We start from the raw sequence: 15,203 nt of genomic DNA, 5'->3' as shown, positions 1-15,203 counted from the left end.
TACTACATGTTTTTAACATGCCTAGGACTATTGGGCTCTAACCCTGAATTTCGGCTTGTGTGCTGCTGTAACGGAAATAATAATAAGCATAGTGAGTTACATGCAGTCCCAAATGGAATCGATGCAGCTCTGCTAGCCAATAACTACATTTGTGCATTCAACTGTTGGCAAAGTTGTTCCATTAATTGGTGACCAAGGAGAGATGGTTCCGTACAGTGTATTTAAAACAACCTATCACAAGTACCCTAAACCACACCAATAAGTGAGGCATTTCTTTGCAATACAGCCACTGCACTCTAAGCACTGCTCTGTTTGTTATACATTTGGGGATATGTAAATATAATTCCATTTGGGTTATGCTAATGTGTGTTTATTGAGGAGTCCAACGTCAGAAATCCTCAGAGAATAAGAGAAACAGGTGCTTTCCTGTAACACTGCAAATTCTGTTGGAATTTCTTTCTTCCTTCCCTTTGGGCTTAATATGCTAATGCTGTGATACCATAGTGATGGCAACATTTATAACAAGAAATTATACTAATACAGCAAAAGTACAATATTTTTGCAGGATTATTAGAGAATAACTGGTTGTGTATGAAATGGCTTCCAATGTTGAACATAACTTTCTATCACAGGCAGCTACAGTTATTTATGATAGCAATATAGCTGCTGTTTATTATTGGACAAATTTCTCATACACGAAACATAAAGAACATAAGCTTTCTTTGGAATCTCCTTAGTAAATAACAGAGGAAAGTTTTGGAGTTTCAGAAGTTCAGTCCCTTAGGATAAAAAAACAACAACCCAAAGCTATAAATCAGACCTTACTAATATGAGCGCTTCTTATTAGCATCATAGTTTTCAAATAAACAATGTGTCTAATAAGCAGTTACTCTGGGATGTAAACTGCAAATGGAACCTATTGGTAGGTAACATAACACTAAAATCTGTCAATAAAACAAATATTGTTTTGCTTCAACAGCTCTGATTTTTACTCATAGAGAACAGAGCTTTCTAGGCAGTTTTAGGGGCTAATGTTTGATAGACATGTTACAGCACTTCTCTGTTTACATGACCGTATCATGTTATACGGAGTCTTTAACCTTTACAGTTATTTTAATGTTATAACAAAAATAAGCAAGAGAGCATTATTTAGTTAATTTAAAAGTAATCTTCTGTGAGCATTTGGATCAAATAATAATAAAAAAGCATAGCAAAATGTATCTTCTATATAGTCTTGTAGACCTGAGGAAGTGTGCTGGAAGTGATCTTTTAAAAGTTTTTTCACAAAATAGAGACCAACATATAAAAATTCAGAATGCTCGTACTTCCTCTGGGGTTTCTAAGGAAATGGAAGCTACATTTTAATTTCATTTTTGCTTTACATATTAAAATATAAAAAACAAGAAACCCATTGCAGCAGCATGAAATGTAAAACAATAATTTATTGGAAATATATTAAAATATTGGATCATTTTCCAGTAATGTTTATTATTTCAAAGTTGTTTGTGTACAGAATTTACCTGTCATTGGAAAACTCTGTATACTCTCTTGGATTCTATTAACACAATTATTTTCCAGAAATCACACTCTCTATCTCTGTGTAAACAGGGATACTAGGTATTCCTTTCAATCCCAAGGTGATTGTTGTTCATTTTAGTTTATTTATAGCTTTGAAGAAAAGGGATAATTTTTTAAATGCAAATCTTGAGCCATTCTTATCTTTGTTTCATTTGGGACTGACATCATTTTGTGAAAACGCAAAGAATGTATAGTAAGGCGTAGAGTGGGAAGAAGATCTTTGCAGAGAGATGATTAATGGTGTGTAAAAGAAGGAAAACAATTATGTAATAAATACAACCCATGAGATTCAAAGTGAAGAAAGCATCACAGTGCAGACTGTGAACAGGCCCCAAAAGCAAGAATATTGGTCTCTTAAAGATATATTCTTTAAGCAAACAGAAGATACATAGGATATCTCCTTTCATAAAGTCTGTATTTTATAAATCATTACATGGAGAATTTAAAGGTCTAAATGTTTATAAACTCAAAAGAACATCCGTACTCCTGTATAGTACAAATAGTACAACAGTGTTAATTTACATGAAGTGGGAAAGATGTGTGGGCTAATGGGTCAGTTTGCTTTTTTACTTTTGCAAACTACGTGATTTCTGCCTCTCTTTGGTTTTGTTTTGTTCCATTTAGCTGTTCTCAGCTACATAATTGTTCCTTTAGCCTGTAAATATTATGGTCAATCTCCAGCAAAGTTTAGATGAGGCCAGTCTAATGTAAACAAGTGTGTCCATGCCAAATAATGAGAGTAAGCATAGCCTCTCTTGTGATATTTCTTTCCTCCTTTTCCCAAATGTCCCTTGATTGCAAGAGCATTGCAAAACCTGTCACAGTAGCACACAGTTCTGAGCTCAGTTTGAGTGTCCATCTGGTACTTAATCTTGATGTTTGATGCAGGAAACATTCAGTAAAATGCAATGCGGAAATGGAAATAAGATAGTTTCGGGGATGTGTCCTGCCTCCTGCAGACAAGGTCCCTGATCTGCCACATGCATCCACACAGATGAGAAGCACCATCTGTAAGATGAACATGGATGCAATGTAGTTTTCTTCCAATACGTCAGGGGGTTCAGGTTCCCCTTTCTCTACTATTGCCTAGTAACCTCCCACTCTGTCCCCAGTGCCTGAATCTCCTTGCTCATCCTGTTGACCTGGTAGCCTTTCTTCATTAGGTCCTTAGTGTCTGAGTCCCCTGCTTCTCCCTCCAACTGTGGCAACTCAACTCCAGTACCAGGTCTCTTCCCCTTCCTCTGTCCCATTTCCCGTGCCTGCCCCCCAACCCCACTCCGGTCCGTGCTTATCAACATCCATATCTGTTTGTTAGCTGTAGGACACTGATGGTCACTGTTTGGTGCAAGATATTCACTACAAATATGGAATCTTCACATCCTTATTAGTCCCTAAGGAGCTAAGGTGAGAGGAGTCTGACATTTTCCATTACCTAAGGGAGAGAAAGGAGTCAGGCTGTTCTCTCCTCCCCCTCTCCCCCCCAAGAAATGTATCTATTTTTGTATGCAGAGTACTTTCCCTGCCATGGAACCCGAAACAATGTTCATTCACTGACTCTCTGTCTCTGGAGGATTTTTTCCCTGAGCTTAAGAGGCGAGTGTTGTGGTGAGTTGCAGCATGCTTGGCTAAAAACTATTTTAAATAGCAGGTAAAAATATAACCCATTTATAGGCACATCTCAGCTTTGGGGGCATATTCAAATATTTTTCACCAGCACAGCCCCTCCATGTTTACATTCAGAGTTACTGTAGAATTGATCATAATGGCTATTGGGGGGAGAATCCAGATGCAGTATATTAACAACAGATGAGTTATTCTGTATTTCTTGTGTAGGAAGCCAAGCTATAATTTCAAACTTTCCTTCCTTCTCTTAAGGGTGCTTTTATACTTCTTTTTTTTTCTTCTTCTTCTTTTTTTATATAAAAATCCTTTCGTCACTACCTTATTAAATCTGCTCTGTTGCCTGTTTATTTATTGGTAAATGCTTTCAGATTAATCTTTCCTTCTTGGGAAATGATCTTTCTAAAAGCTGGGCAAGAGCTAAGGAAAATCCACTAGACTGGATCTCTCCTCTTGTGGCCTATGGGAGAATGTGGTGCAGAAACAATTTTTCCTCTAACCTATAGATTTTATGGGACAAATACAGCCATTAGGTAAATGTGATTAACGTCTTTCAGTTCAGGGGAGATGCTTTCACTAGGACTGAATATAGCCTGTGTCTTTACCTTAACCCATTTCTCAGTTCCTGCTTCCCAACTCTGGATCTGAGCGGTGCCCTTACTTCGCAGGATTTTTAATGGAACAGTGTGCTGTTTCCACACAAAACACTTTACCAAAAAAGGTATTGAAGGCCCTGACTATATGTAGTTTACCTTCACATTATAAATGCCACACAATATATGAAACAATAGCAAATATATACATTAATACGTCTCTTTTACTTTGATTTACTAGGAAATCTATGCACTCAACCAGTTCTTTAATCTAAACTATAGGAATAGCAAAGTGGGACAGATTTTAAAGAAATGCTTGGAGAAATCAATTCTTTGGGCACTGTTTTGAAAATGTAGTTCCTACTGTCTTGTCTCATGTTTTGAATGCTCTTGTCTTTATGCAAGTCAGTTTAGTTAGATCCGAGCCTCAGGGTATGTCACAAGCAGCAAACAATTCTCATGAAGAATTTTGCTGCCATTTGGTAAATCTCTGTAGTCCAAAATGTGTAAGGCTTCAAACTGCAGCTTTATTTTAGCACCGCCTTTCCTGGTTAGGAAGTGTCAGAACATTGACCTGTTAATTGAACGTCTCCTGGGAAATCACTGGGTAAATGTCATTCATATGATGTTTGTGCATGTTAATTTCACAACTGGATGATTAGATGCAGTAATCTCTTTTTAAAAAATCCTTCTGGTGGACAGAAGTGTAGTAAAGATGTTCAGTGTATACTTTTGGTAGATTTTCAGCAGATGCTTCTTCAACTATGGGCTCTTTGATCTCTTTGCCATCTTGATGGGGCTCAGCTTTCGTGGAAATATAGTCTCCAGAGAGATGCTATACAGATGAGTCCCTCCCAGGTATTCTGCCTTGGTGGCACACAGGTAAGCAGAATGCATCTTGGGGTTATGAGGTTGCACACTGAGAATTTGCATCTTACCCCTTCATCTTGAAGGTGGTCATGTATTCTCTCACTGCATCAGCTTTTGCAGAAAGGGTGGGGCCATGGCTCTATCTCCTTTGGTATGTCTAGCACTGATAGCAGTGCCAACACTCCCTAATCTTTGCACTCAGTACCGGGATCATGACTGCCCTAATGTGTGTGTTCAAACGGGTGTCCTTTATGCCTCCTTTCCCTATTTGTTCATCATTGTCAGGCCCTAAATATCCTGTTTTTAACCTCATTAACAAATAGCCCTGTATGATGTTAGCTAGGTACCATCTTTGACCTTCATCAGCAGTAATATGGCTGCAAAGCAAAATTTGACATAGAAAACTCAGTCCATGATGCATTCTCTGAAGAATAATATCCTTTTCCTTCTATCAGCTAGAGTCCACCTCAAGAACAGAATAATTGCTCAAAACCTCTTCATATTGACTCTCCATGTCTTCTGTTTTCCATTATCTGTCAGTTGCTAAATATCATAAAAGGCAGAGTTAATAATAATTATTAGAGCAAGCAAAAGCATTTCATCGGGATAACCAGTAGTTTCAGAAACTTCATCTGTTCACCCTGCTTTGTCACCTATTTAAAAAAGTGTCCATGTTTCATTGCTATCTAACAAACTTCTGCCCTAGATCCATTTCCTCTTGGGCAGTTTGCCAGAAATAACAAATTCAGCTTCAACTCTTTGCTTAAGAAGTTTCACTTTACTGAGTAGAGTTCAAGTGCAGTCTATTACCCTAAACTAAGTGATAAAAAGGCCTTTGATGTTAGCTTCTTGAGTGACTTATATAGGCCAGTGCTTCCTGTAGGGAAAATAGGACACCATCTACAGGAAATGTTTGATTTATCAGGTAACTCCCTCCCCAAGTTCAAAATTATAGTGCAAATGCTTGACTGACTTGTGGAAGAATTATACATACTCATAAATAAAGGGCCTGATCCTGATCCCATTCAGATTAAGGGGAGTTTTGCCATTGACTTCCATAGGACTATAACCAGGCCCAAAATAACAAGGAAGCAGAGGATATGGTAATGTGGATATTCTGAATTCATTGCTAGTCATCTTCTAAACGTAATTCCAAATATGGAGATTGAAAATCAGTCTCCTCTCCCTCTGGCCAGTGGAACAACTGCTTCTGTTTGTACAGTATCAGTAGTTCTTACTAAAATACTATTATATGTGAGTGTTAATTAGGTATATGTGATAGGTTATTTGTTTATTACTTATTTATTACATGCATTTGTAAGATGCCCATTGCCGTGTTATCTGGGGTTATTTTTTTCCTGCAAGTTTAAGAAGGCAAGATTTCATTATAGCCCCAGCCAGCTCCTACTGGTCAGTGGGAGCCTCCCCTGTCGCCCCCGATACCAGTGAGAGCAGGTTCAGGCCAAATCAAACACTAATTACAGAATTAAGACATATATCTCAGTCTGCATCTTAATTCTGAGAGCTTTTATTTTGATGTAACTTTATTATAAGGCAGTTTATATGTCAACATGTGGAAAGTCTGCACTAGAGGCTGTCTCTAGTACAAACCTGTGTATATGTAGAGTCCCTTCTGTATGTTTACACTATCACGGTAAGTCGACTCACACTATGCAACTCCAGCTACATGAATAACGTAGCTGGAGTTGATGTACTTTAGGTCAAGTTACCGCGAGGTCTACACTGCAGGGGGTCAACTGGAGAAACTCTCCTGTTGATTTACCTTACTCTGCTTGTCAGGGGTAGAGTACAGGGTCGACTGGAGTGTGATCTGCTGTCAATTTGGCGGGTCTTCAGTAGACCTGTGGAACGATCTGAGCGTCAATCCTGGCTGTAGTGTAGACATAGCCACATGTGTGAGTAGCTCATGGGCTGTGATCACAGCCTGCTCACTTCTAGTCCTCCCCCTCCCTCCTGTTCAGCACTGACTGAACCTATCGATGAGGGGATTTGTGAAAGGGCCTGGTTCTAGTCAGGGCTAATGGCACCGAAATGAAGTGATTCCCTGTATGTTACTGGCTGTGGGTTTGAATCCTGATATGGCATGTTAGCAATTAAAAAAAAAAAAATTAGGCTGGTTGTAAGAACTTTGACAGACCATTTTTTGGTGGGAAAATGCAGCTCCATCGAAATTGAAATGCTTTGTGAAATCAAATCAATTTCGACATAATTTCATTTCAGAGGAAAAAAGGGAACAAGTATTCAGACAATATCTATTTTGATATTTTTGGAACTAAATGTTTCCATTTTCCCTTTCAAATAACTTTTCCCTTCAAATCTTTATTTTGTATTATATTTATATAATATAAAGTGTACAAAAAAAAAGTAAAAATCAAAATGGAATGTTTCGATTGAATCAGAACTATTTTAAAAATTTTCTCATGTGGAAAATTTTGAAATCTTCAGGTTTCATCCCGAATTGGAATGCAAACAGATTTCAAAATCATCCATACAATAGGATTCCATTCTGCACACACCTCCAGAAATATATCCTCCATACTAGTGGAGGGGGTTGGACAGGATTTGGTTAACTTTAATTAAGAAGGTCAAGGCCAAGGTTAAGGGGACAATGTCAGAACCAGGACTGGAGTTCTGTTGTGTCTGGTTCTGTGGACAGTGCTCAGGCTACATTAGATCTTGCCTCTCCTGAGGATAAGGAATATTTGTTACTTTTCAAGAAAGCATGCCTGTCTGGGTGTCAAAGTCCAGATCTGAATCAGCCAGCATTGTCTCACTCTGAGCAGGAATAGAATGATTAATTGCACGATTCTGCCACCGCAGCAGTGTACCTTACTTCATCAGTAGTCCTCCCACTGGCTTCAATGGGACTTCCCATGAAGTAAGGTATTACTCAACTGGAGTAAGGGGGTCAGAATCCAGTACTAAACGAATGGATTAAATAATAAATTAACTCTTTTCTTCTCCTTAGGGAAATATAACCACACAATTTCCTGCCTATCCAAAAAATCAATCATTGGTTGGATTGTGCCATCTTGGATTTATGCCAGAATGTTCAACACTGGCCTGGGTGGATGGGGTTTTTGTCATGAACAGGATTGGCCACTCAGGGCAATTTAGATCAGACAGTTATTGCAGGACTCTTTGGAGGCCGCAAGTGGGTTCAGGGACGTAGCTGAGAGGCTGGCTGCTTGACGAGGATTTCCAGCAGCACTCAGAACCCCCAGGCATTCAGCTATGTGCTTCTGACTTGGTTGTGTCAATGTCACAACTAAACCAACAAGCACAAATTAAGCCATTGGCTAGAGCTTTCTTTCTTTCACTGCTGCTGAAGCTGCTCTGCTTAAATCCTTCCATGATGCATTCTGGCATTGTTCTTGAAACGCGTACATCAGGAGTGGGCAAACTTTTTGGCCGCATCAGGTTTCAGAAATTGTATGGAGGTCCGGTTAAGGGAGGGGGTCGTGGCCCGGCCCCCACCCCCTATCTGCCCCTCCTACCCTATCCAACCCCCCCTATTCCCTGAGTGCCCACCCCGGACCCCTGCCTCATCCATCCCCCCTGCTCCCTGTCCCTTAACCGCCCCCAAATCCCCGCCCCTGACTGCTCCCCGCTGCCACATCCACCCCCTCCTCTCATTCCTGATGGCCTCCCCGGGACCCCTGCCCCATCCAACCACCCCTTCTCCCTGTCCCCTGACTGCCCCCCGCTGGCCCATCCAACCCCTCTTCTCATTCCTGACTGCCACCCAGGGACCCCGTCCCCATTCAACCCCCCTGTTCCCCGCCCTCTGACTTCCCTGACCCCTATCCACCCCCCCACCCCTTGACCACCCCCCCAAACTCCCCTGCCATCTATTCAACTCCCCTTCCCCCCCGCTCCGTGCCCCCTTACTGCGCTGCCTGGAGCACCAGTGGCTGGAGGCACTACAGTTGCATCGCACAGCTGGAGCCAGCCATGCCGTCGCCACCGCACAGCACAGAGACTGGGTCAGGCCGGGTTCTGCAGCTGTGCTGCCCCAGGAGCTCGTAGCCCTGCTGCCCAGAGCATTGCACCCGTGGCGCAGTGAGCTGAGGCTGCAGGGGAGGGAGGACAGCGGGGGGGAGGGGCTGGGGGCTAGTCTCCTGGGGCAGGAGTTTAGGAGCCAGGCAGGAGGGTCCCGCAGGCTGTAGTTTGCCCACCTCTGGTGTACATGGTTGAACGTGATGTACACTTGATTTCCGGTGGCCCAGGTAATACTGAGTATAATCCTCTGAAGGTGGCATGGCTGCTGTTGTTTCTGTCTCTGTGCCCCTGAAATATCAGGACATTATCTTCAGTTCCTGGCTATTTCACAGTCAGCCTCACCTACACTCCCCATCTTGTGAGTGACTGAGCGTCTGGTGTCAGGGTGATGTTCAGTGTACAGAGGTGCTGCTGGCAAAGGATACTTCTTGATGTGGTCTTGTGTTTAGAGTGACCAGATCACCCAAGTCTAATATTGGGACGCAGAGGGAGCGGGGGTGTGGCGGGAGGGGGCGGGGCAAAAAAACAAAAAAAAACAACACCAAAAAACACCCTTCCTCCACAAGCGCTGGAGGGAGGCCCGGGAGACGCAGGGGAAGCGCGGGGCCGGGTTGAGTGAGAGTCTGGCCTGGCCCCGAGCAGGCAGGACTCAGTTGGGTGGTAGGGAGAGGAGGGGGGCGGCCCGCGGGGCCAGGCAGCGGCTGTTCTCCCCGCCGGGCAGCGGGACTCGGGAGCAGCCGCTGCTGCAGCTCCCACTGCCGCGGGGGAGGAAGCGGCCGATGGCCAAGCTCGGCGGCTGCGGCTCTGGCGCCCCGAACCCCCCGAGCCGGGGCCTGCTGCGGGGACCTAGCAGCGCGCACGCTGCACCCAACCCCTGACCAGTCGCGTCTGGGCTGCTGCCCAGCTGGTGCTATCCCACGGCAGCCCCGGAGTGGGGGCAGCAGGCCCCAGCCCCCCCCGTCCCGCTTAGGTCTCGCAGGGGAACGAACGGGCCTGGGCTGCCGATGCCTCCGCCCTGGGGCCGCCGCGGGATTGCACCAGCTGGGCAGCAGCCCAGACGCGACTGGCCAGGGGCTGGGCGCAGCGTGCGCGCTGCTGGGTCCCCGCAACAGGCCCGGGGGGTTCGGGGCGCCAGAGCCGCAGCCGCCGAGCTTGGCCATCGGCTGCTTCCTCCCCCCACGGCAGTGGGACCTGCAGCAGCGGCTGCTCCCGAGTCCCACTGCCCGGGGGAGAGAACAGCCGCCGCCTGGCCCCGCGGGCCGCCCCCCTCCTCTCCCTACCGCCCGACTGAGTCCTGCCTGCACTGGGGCCAGGCCAGACTCTCACTCAACCCGGCCCCGCGCTCGCCTGCGTCTCTGGGGCCTCCCTCCAGCGCTTGTGGAGGGAGAAGGAATGGTGAGCCTGGGGAAGAGGCGGGGATTCGGGGAGGGAGCCAATGGGGGAAGGAGGGGACGGAGTCGGGAGGGGCGGGGGCGAGCACTTCCAGGCTCCAGAGCATTTCCTTGTTTGTTCAGTGTCCCGACCGTTCATCAGTCGGGACGCGGGACAAACAAGGCTATATCGGGACAGTCCCGATAAAATCGGGACGTCTGGTCACCCTACTTGTGTTTGTATGAGAAATGCATCAGTTTGGGGCAAAAGGATGCTGCAGTAGCTCCCTGGATAAAGTATATTCCTTTCCTGCAATATGTCTCCATCAGCCAAGCTAAGCAGGCAAATTTAAATCAAGAGGCAGGTTTTCTCACACCCTTCTCAGCACTTCCTTTTGTGCCGTCGTGCTTGTTTCTTTTATCTCCATGAGTTCTTCCTGTCACCTAGTGTGCCTCATAGACCCAACACAGTTTTCTGCTGAGTGCTGGGGAACCGTGGTAGCAGTGGTATTTAGCAACAAGTGAGCAGAGCAGTGGCTGGATACTGCAATCCCATATGACAAGCAGGTTAGACAAACACCTGTCAGGGATGGTCTAGATAATACTTAGTCCTGCCATGAGTGGAAGGGACAGGATTAGATGAACTCTCAAGGTCCCTTCCAGTCCCACGATTCTATGATTCTATGACAACTGCTTTCTGAGAATCCTGATGGCTGGGCTCACTGCTAGAGAGTCTCAAGACATATGCATTTTTATGAAACATCGAGTACCACCCACCCTCAGCTCTGAAAATCCTTTCATTGGTCTTGGCTGCTAAAAGAGAGAGCATGGGTTTCTGTTGGACATTCAATACTCTCCTTTTGAAAATTCCTCAGCGCTAGTCTACACCTGGGCTGCAGAGACTCTCTTGTTTCTTCTGCAAAGCTTTTTCACCTTCCCATGAAAATACAGCCCATCCGCTGGTTCAAGGGGAACGTTCATGTCTTCCTTGTACTGGCCTACAACCCAGCAATACCGGTCTGTATTCTGAAGGGGGATAACATTAGGATTCTTAGATACATGGAACCATATTTCACCCCCTCAAGAGATGTGTTTTTATCAAGCTAGTTGCTTAAGGAAACATAAAAATGCTGGAAACCAGAGATGTGAGCTGCCGAAAGCCTTGGAAGCTCTTGGAACCAATTTATTTATCTGACTGCAGGCTCATCCTTATCTCAAAGTGTATTGTGACTGTGTTGTCAGCCTGTCGGGTGCATGTTCGGAATAGGAGCAAATGGGGTTTACAAGGATTGTACAAATACATAAACCTGTTAAAAAATTTCAGTGGCAAGATCTAAATCTCATTTCCTAAATCAAGTAAGATATGGCAAAGATAAAGCAGGACTGCTTCTTTTCTCACTACACTCTGATCTTTGGGTGAGATGTTTAAAATGAAGTCCATTCTGCCCATCATATACAGGGCTTCTTCAGAAAGAGTAGGTGATAAAATTCTGGTGTCTTTGCCAAGATTCTTATATCTGCATGCAATAAAGCACATTCTAATGCCTGTAAGGTTTTATAAGCCCCAGGAACTGGGTTTATCATACAGAAGAATCAACAGTTATTATTAACTGCTCACATGTTCAGCTCAGTCTGAATCCGTTTAAGCTCCCGGAAACCTCTAGTTCACACTCAGCATGCACAGAGAGATGCAAGTGTAGTCACTCCAACGTTAATGTTCCATTATTTCATTTGCATAGTCACTCCTAGGCCACATGTGAGCTTATTATTGTGAGTGCACAATGGCATCACACTAATTACGCAAGGTATATTATGTATATGTAAAGAGAAGCAGGATAGCCTTGCAATAACAGGAGTTCTGCTTTATGGCTGCCAGATTACTTCTGCCTAGTAGCAGGGGAAAGGCCTCAGAAAGGCTTAAGATGGGGGTTGTGATAAACCTAACAAGCATCTTCACCAAGGTTCCCCCCCACCCTCCCATTTTGGTTTTCTGTGCACTTGGGCCTTAGGGAGCAAGCATGAAAAGAGCTTGAGACTTACTTGCACTGATGTGGAGGGAGGATCAAATCTAGTGGCTGCCCTTATTTGCATATGCATATAGCCGCTTATGCTTGTGATGGATCATAGCAATCTTCCGCTTTCTGTTACACATCACCCAAGTTATTTCAGGCTGAAGTCAGTCATTCAGCTTGCTGGGTAGTTGGCAATTTTTCTTTGGTAAAGGCTAAAAAATAAAATAATTGCCTAATTATAAAATGCCATTATATGCATGAAAGGACAGAAGAAATATCTACAGAATACCATAGACAAGTGATGAAAAGCCCTGGCTTCTTCCTGATCAGCTACACTGTAAGAACCTCTCAAATCATGGCTAACATGTTGTCTTTCATCTAGGAGACAGGAAATCTGAGCATCTATTTTAGAAACCCTGGGCCTGATCCTGTGACATAAAGAGCATCAACTCCTATTGTAGGGCTGGTGACTTTACATTTGATGTGATAATGGTAGATGTCTCAATGTTTATCTGTTACTGGTGCTGTAGACCATACAGAAACATACGCTTACAACCAGATAATGTCACTGATGTCAATGTCTTTGCTCATTATCCATGATGTTGGCTTAACTGTTTCTTTAAAAATACTGAGGTACCTTTAAGAAGAGGGTTTAAGCTTACAGGTATGTGCACTTTGTCATGTCTTCTTATGCCTATTACCATTGAATCTGTTATGACAGGCTCATGAATAGAACAATGATATTCTGTTCGTCTGCTTCCTTTTCCAAACTCATTTTCTTTGCACTCATATTACAGAACCACTGTACCACTCACTTCCGTTACTGTTGGGTGATATTAAAAAAAACACTGTTGGTGAAATAAGGACTCTCCCAAACTTATTTTGAACCCAGACTCAAACTTTTAAGGGATTTTAGAAAGTACAAGTATTTTAAAAAAACTATTCTCCAGGATTTGCACACTCCTTGGTTTGGGGGACAGGGGGAGAGTGGAAGTGTCAACAAAAATCCCAGGAGAAAGTTTGTAGTTTGTTCTTATTCTATTTCCAGCCCTTTTTTTTTTTAACAGAACCAAGAGATTTGGAAAAGCATCTGCACTTGTGGGTGTCAATCCAAACTGAACCAAACCACTGAACCTTTTGAGGTTCACCTATTAACAGGCTCACTTAATTAGAAGTGGCACCAGCTTGCCCAACAACAGAGTTTTGTCTACATTGTACCTGGGAGTGAGCCTTCCAGCCCATGTCAATAAGCCCCACTAGTGGGAGTCTGCCTTAGCATGCCAATGGTACCTGTTTAGATGCTGCTTTGACATGGCAGGTCAAGCTGGAGTTGGGCTCTTGAGCCTGGGGAAGAAGGTGTGGATGGGGAGGGTAGGTGTCTTGAGAGCCTGAGTTCCAGTCCAAGCTGCAATGTCAAAGCCATGTCCATGATGCTGTTTTTAGCGCACTAGCGCAAGCCTCGCTAATGCAAGTCTGTCCACTTGGGCTGGGAGGCTTGCTCCCTGATGCAACATAGACCTACCCTGAGTTTGGTTCCAGCTGCACTCCTGATCCAGCGTTCCCCAAAGCTCAGGGATGTTGATATTCAGCAAGTAGCAGGGATAGCGTTTGATCAGTCCAGCCCAATGCTGCATGTACTTCGTTAATAACCCATGCCGTATTTTTTTAAAAAGCTGTCACTCTTACAAGGGGGAGCCAGCATGTGCCTGTGAAAGGTGTCACTCTTGCTGGGGATGGGAGTGTAGCCTACTCCAAGGTAGTGTTAAAAGCTGGAGGCTGTGTCTTCCTCTGCCCTCACCCCTGTAGGGTGGGGGTGTTGGTGCCCTTGTCTCTGGCTATTCATGCCTGTTACTGACACACAAGGAGGAGGCTGCATTGCAGGTCTGGAGGTAGAGCTGATCAAAATAAAATTGTCCACACTTTTTAAGAAGAACAATGGCTTTGGCCAAGAATTTTGTAAAATGTTTTCATGGTCAAGTTTTTCTTTCTTTTTTTCCCCTTTCTTCTTCATCTCCCCCGCCCCCCCCCCCCCAATCAAAATAAAAATTTGTTTTATTTTGCGGGGGGGAAGGGAATCATTGAGGTTTTTGTGTTTTTCTTTTTTTTCCACATTGACTCTCGCTTGTTTGCCTTTTTCCACTGCAAAACTGGAGGGAAAAAAAGTGGAAATCCCCTTAAAAACCTCAAAGGTTTTTCGGGGAAGGGCCTGAAAAACTAACAAAACAAAATCATTTTTCATTTCATGTTTTGATTTGTTTGGATGAAAAATTTCAAACCAAATGAAAACTTTGTTTCTTTGGAAGTGTTTTATGAAAATGGAATTCTATTGCTCAGCGAGCTCTACCCACAGACTTCCTGCCAACGTTCAGACAGGCCTGCCAACGTTCAGACATTGGTGCCTGGGGTGTCGCAGGACTGTGCATGTGCATGTTTTTTTGTCTGATTCCTCTCCTGAATTGCCTCCCTGTGCCCCCCACCTCAGTTACTGGGGGATATAAAGGGTGCCCAAAGATCATGGAGCATGCAGTATTGCACATGTGCAAATAGAGCAGCTTTTTTAACCCCTTATGTCCATGCTACTTGCCAATAAAGATTCTTTATATAAATCCACATTAAAAGTGGCGATCTGAATCCAAGGAATTATCAGTTATTTTCTGTTTCAAATATCTCCATACCTTCTGTGACTGCTTATTTGATCTTGAACACTTTGATTAATACAACTTAAAAATGTAAGGGGTCTTGATAATTGCACTGAGCATTAGCGTTTTATGGGTATACATGAAACCTAATGAACAAAAGGAAAGGTTACTATTTGCTGTAAACATTTTTATATATAAATGTCACATGAAAGGCTGCTGGATTAAAGAATTACACCGTATTGCTGAGTGCCTGGAAAAAATCACTTAAGCATTATGTTAGCCCTTGGCAGGATATATTGCAATATATACTGTTTGTTTAAGGAATCTACATCTCTGTTTCTGAAATGACTTTCTTAGGACTCTGTGTACAGACTCAAGTACAGGAATCTATGTATAGGCCAGTAGAAATAGTCTATCCTCCTTGTGTGTGTTTGTAAGACCATGTAAGGGCACAGAAGGCCTCTGAATGTACCTCAGCACCCCAATAACCAGCATGGC

At 43.9% G+C, this 15,203-nt stretch overlaps 1 protein-coding gene across 5 annotated transcripts in view; it reads left to right on the top strand.

Moving 5' to 3' along the window:
- Positions 1–15,203, top strand: part of IRS1 (insulin receptor substrate 1) — a 154,619-nt gene that overhangs the window by 126,862 nt on the left and 12,554 nt on the right. The window lies entirely within an intron of this gene.

Source organism: Malaclemys terrapin, chromosome 9 (genome assembly GCF_027887155.1).
Source record: "Malaclemys terrapin pileata isolate rMalTer1 chromosome 9, rMalTer1.hap1, whole genome shotgun sequence".
Taxonomy (NCBI): domain Eukaryota; kingdom Metazoa; phylum Chordata; order Testudines; family Emydidae; genus Malaclemys; species Malaclemys terrapin.
The sequence above is the reverse complement of the archived record's forward strand: the minus strand, read 5'-3'. Positions and strand labels throughout refer to the sequence as shown.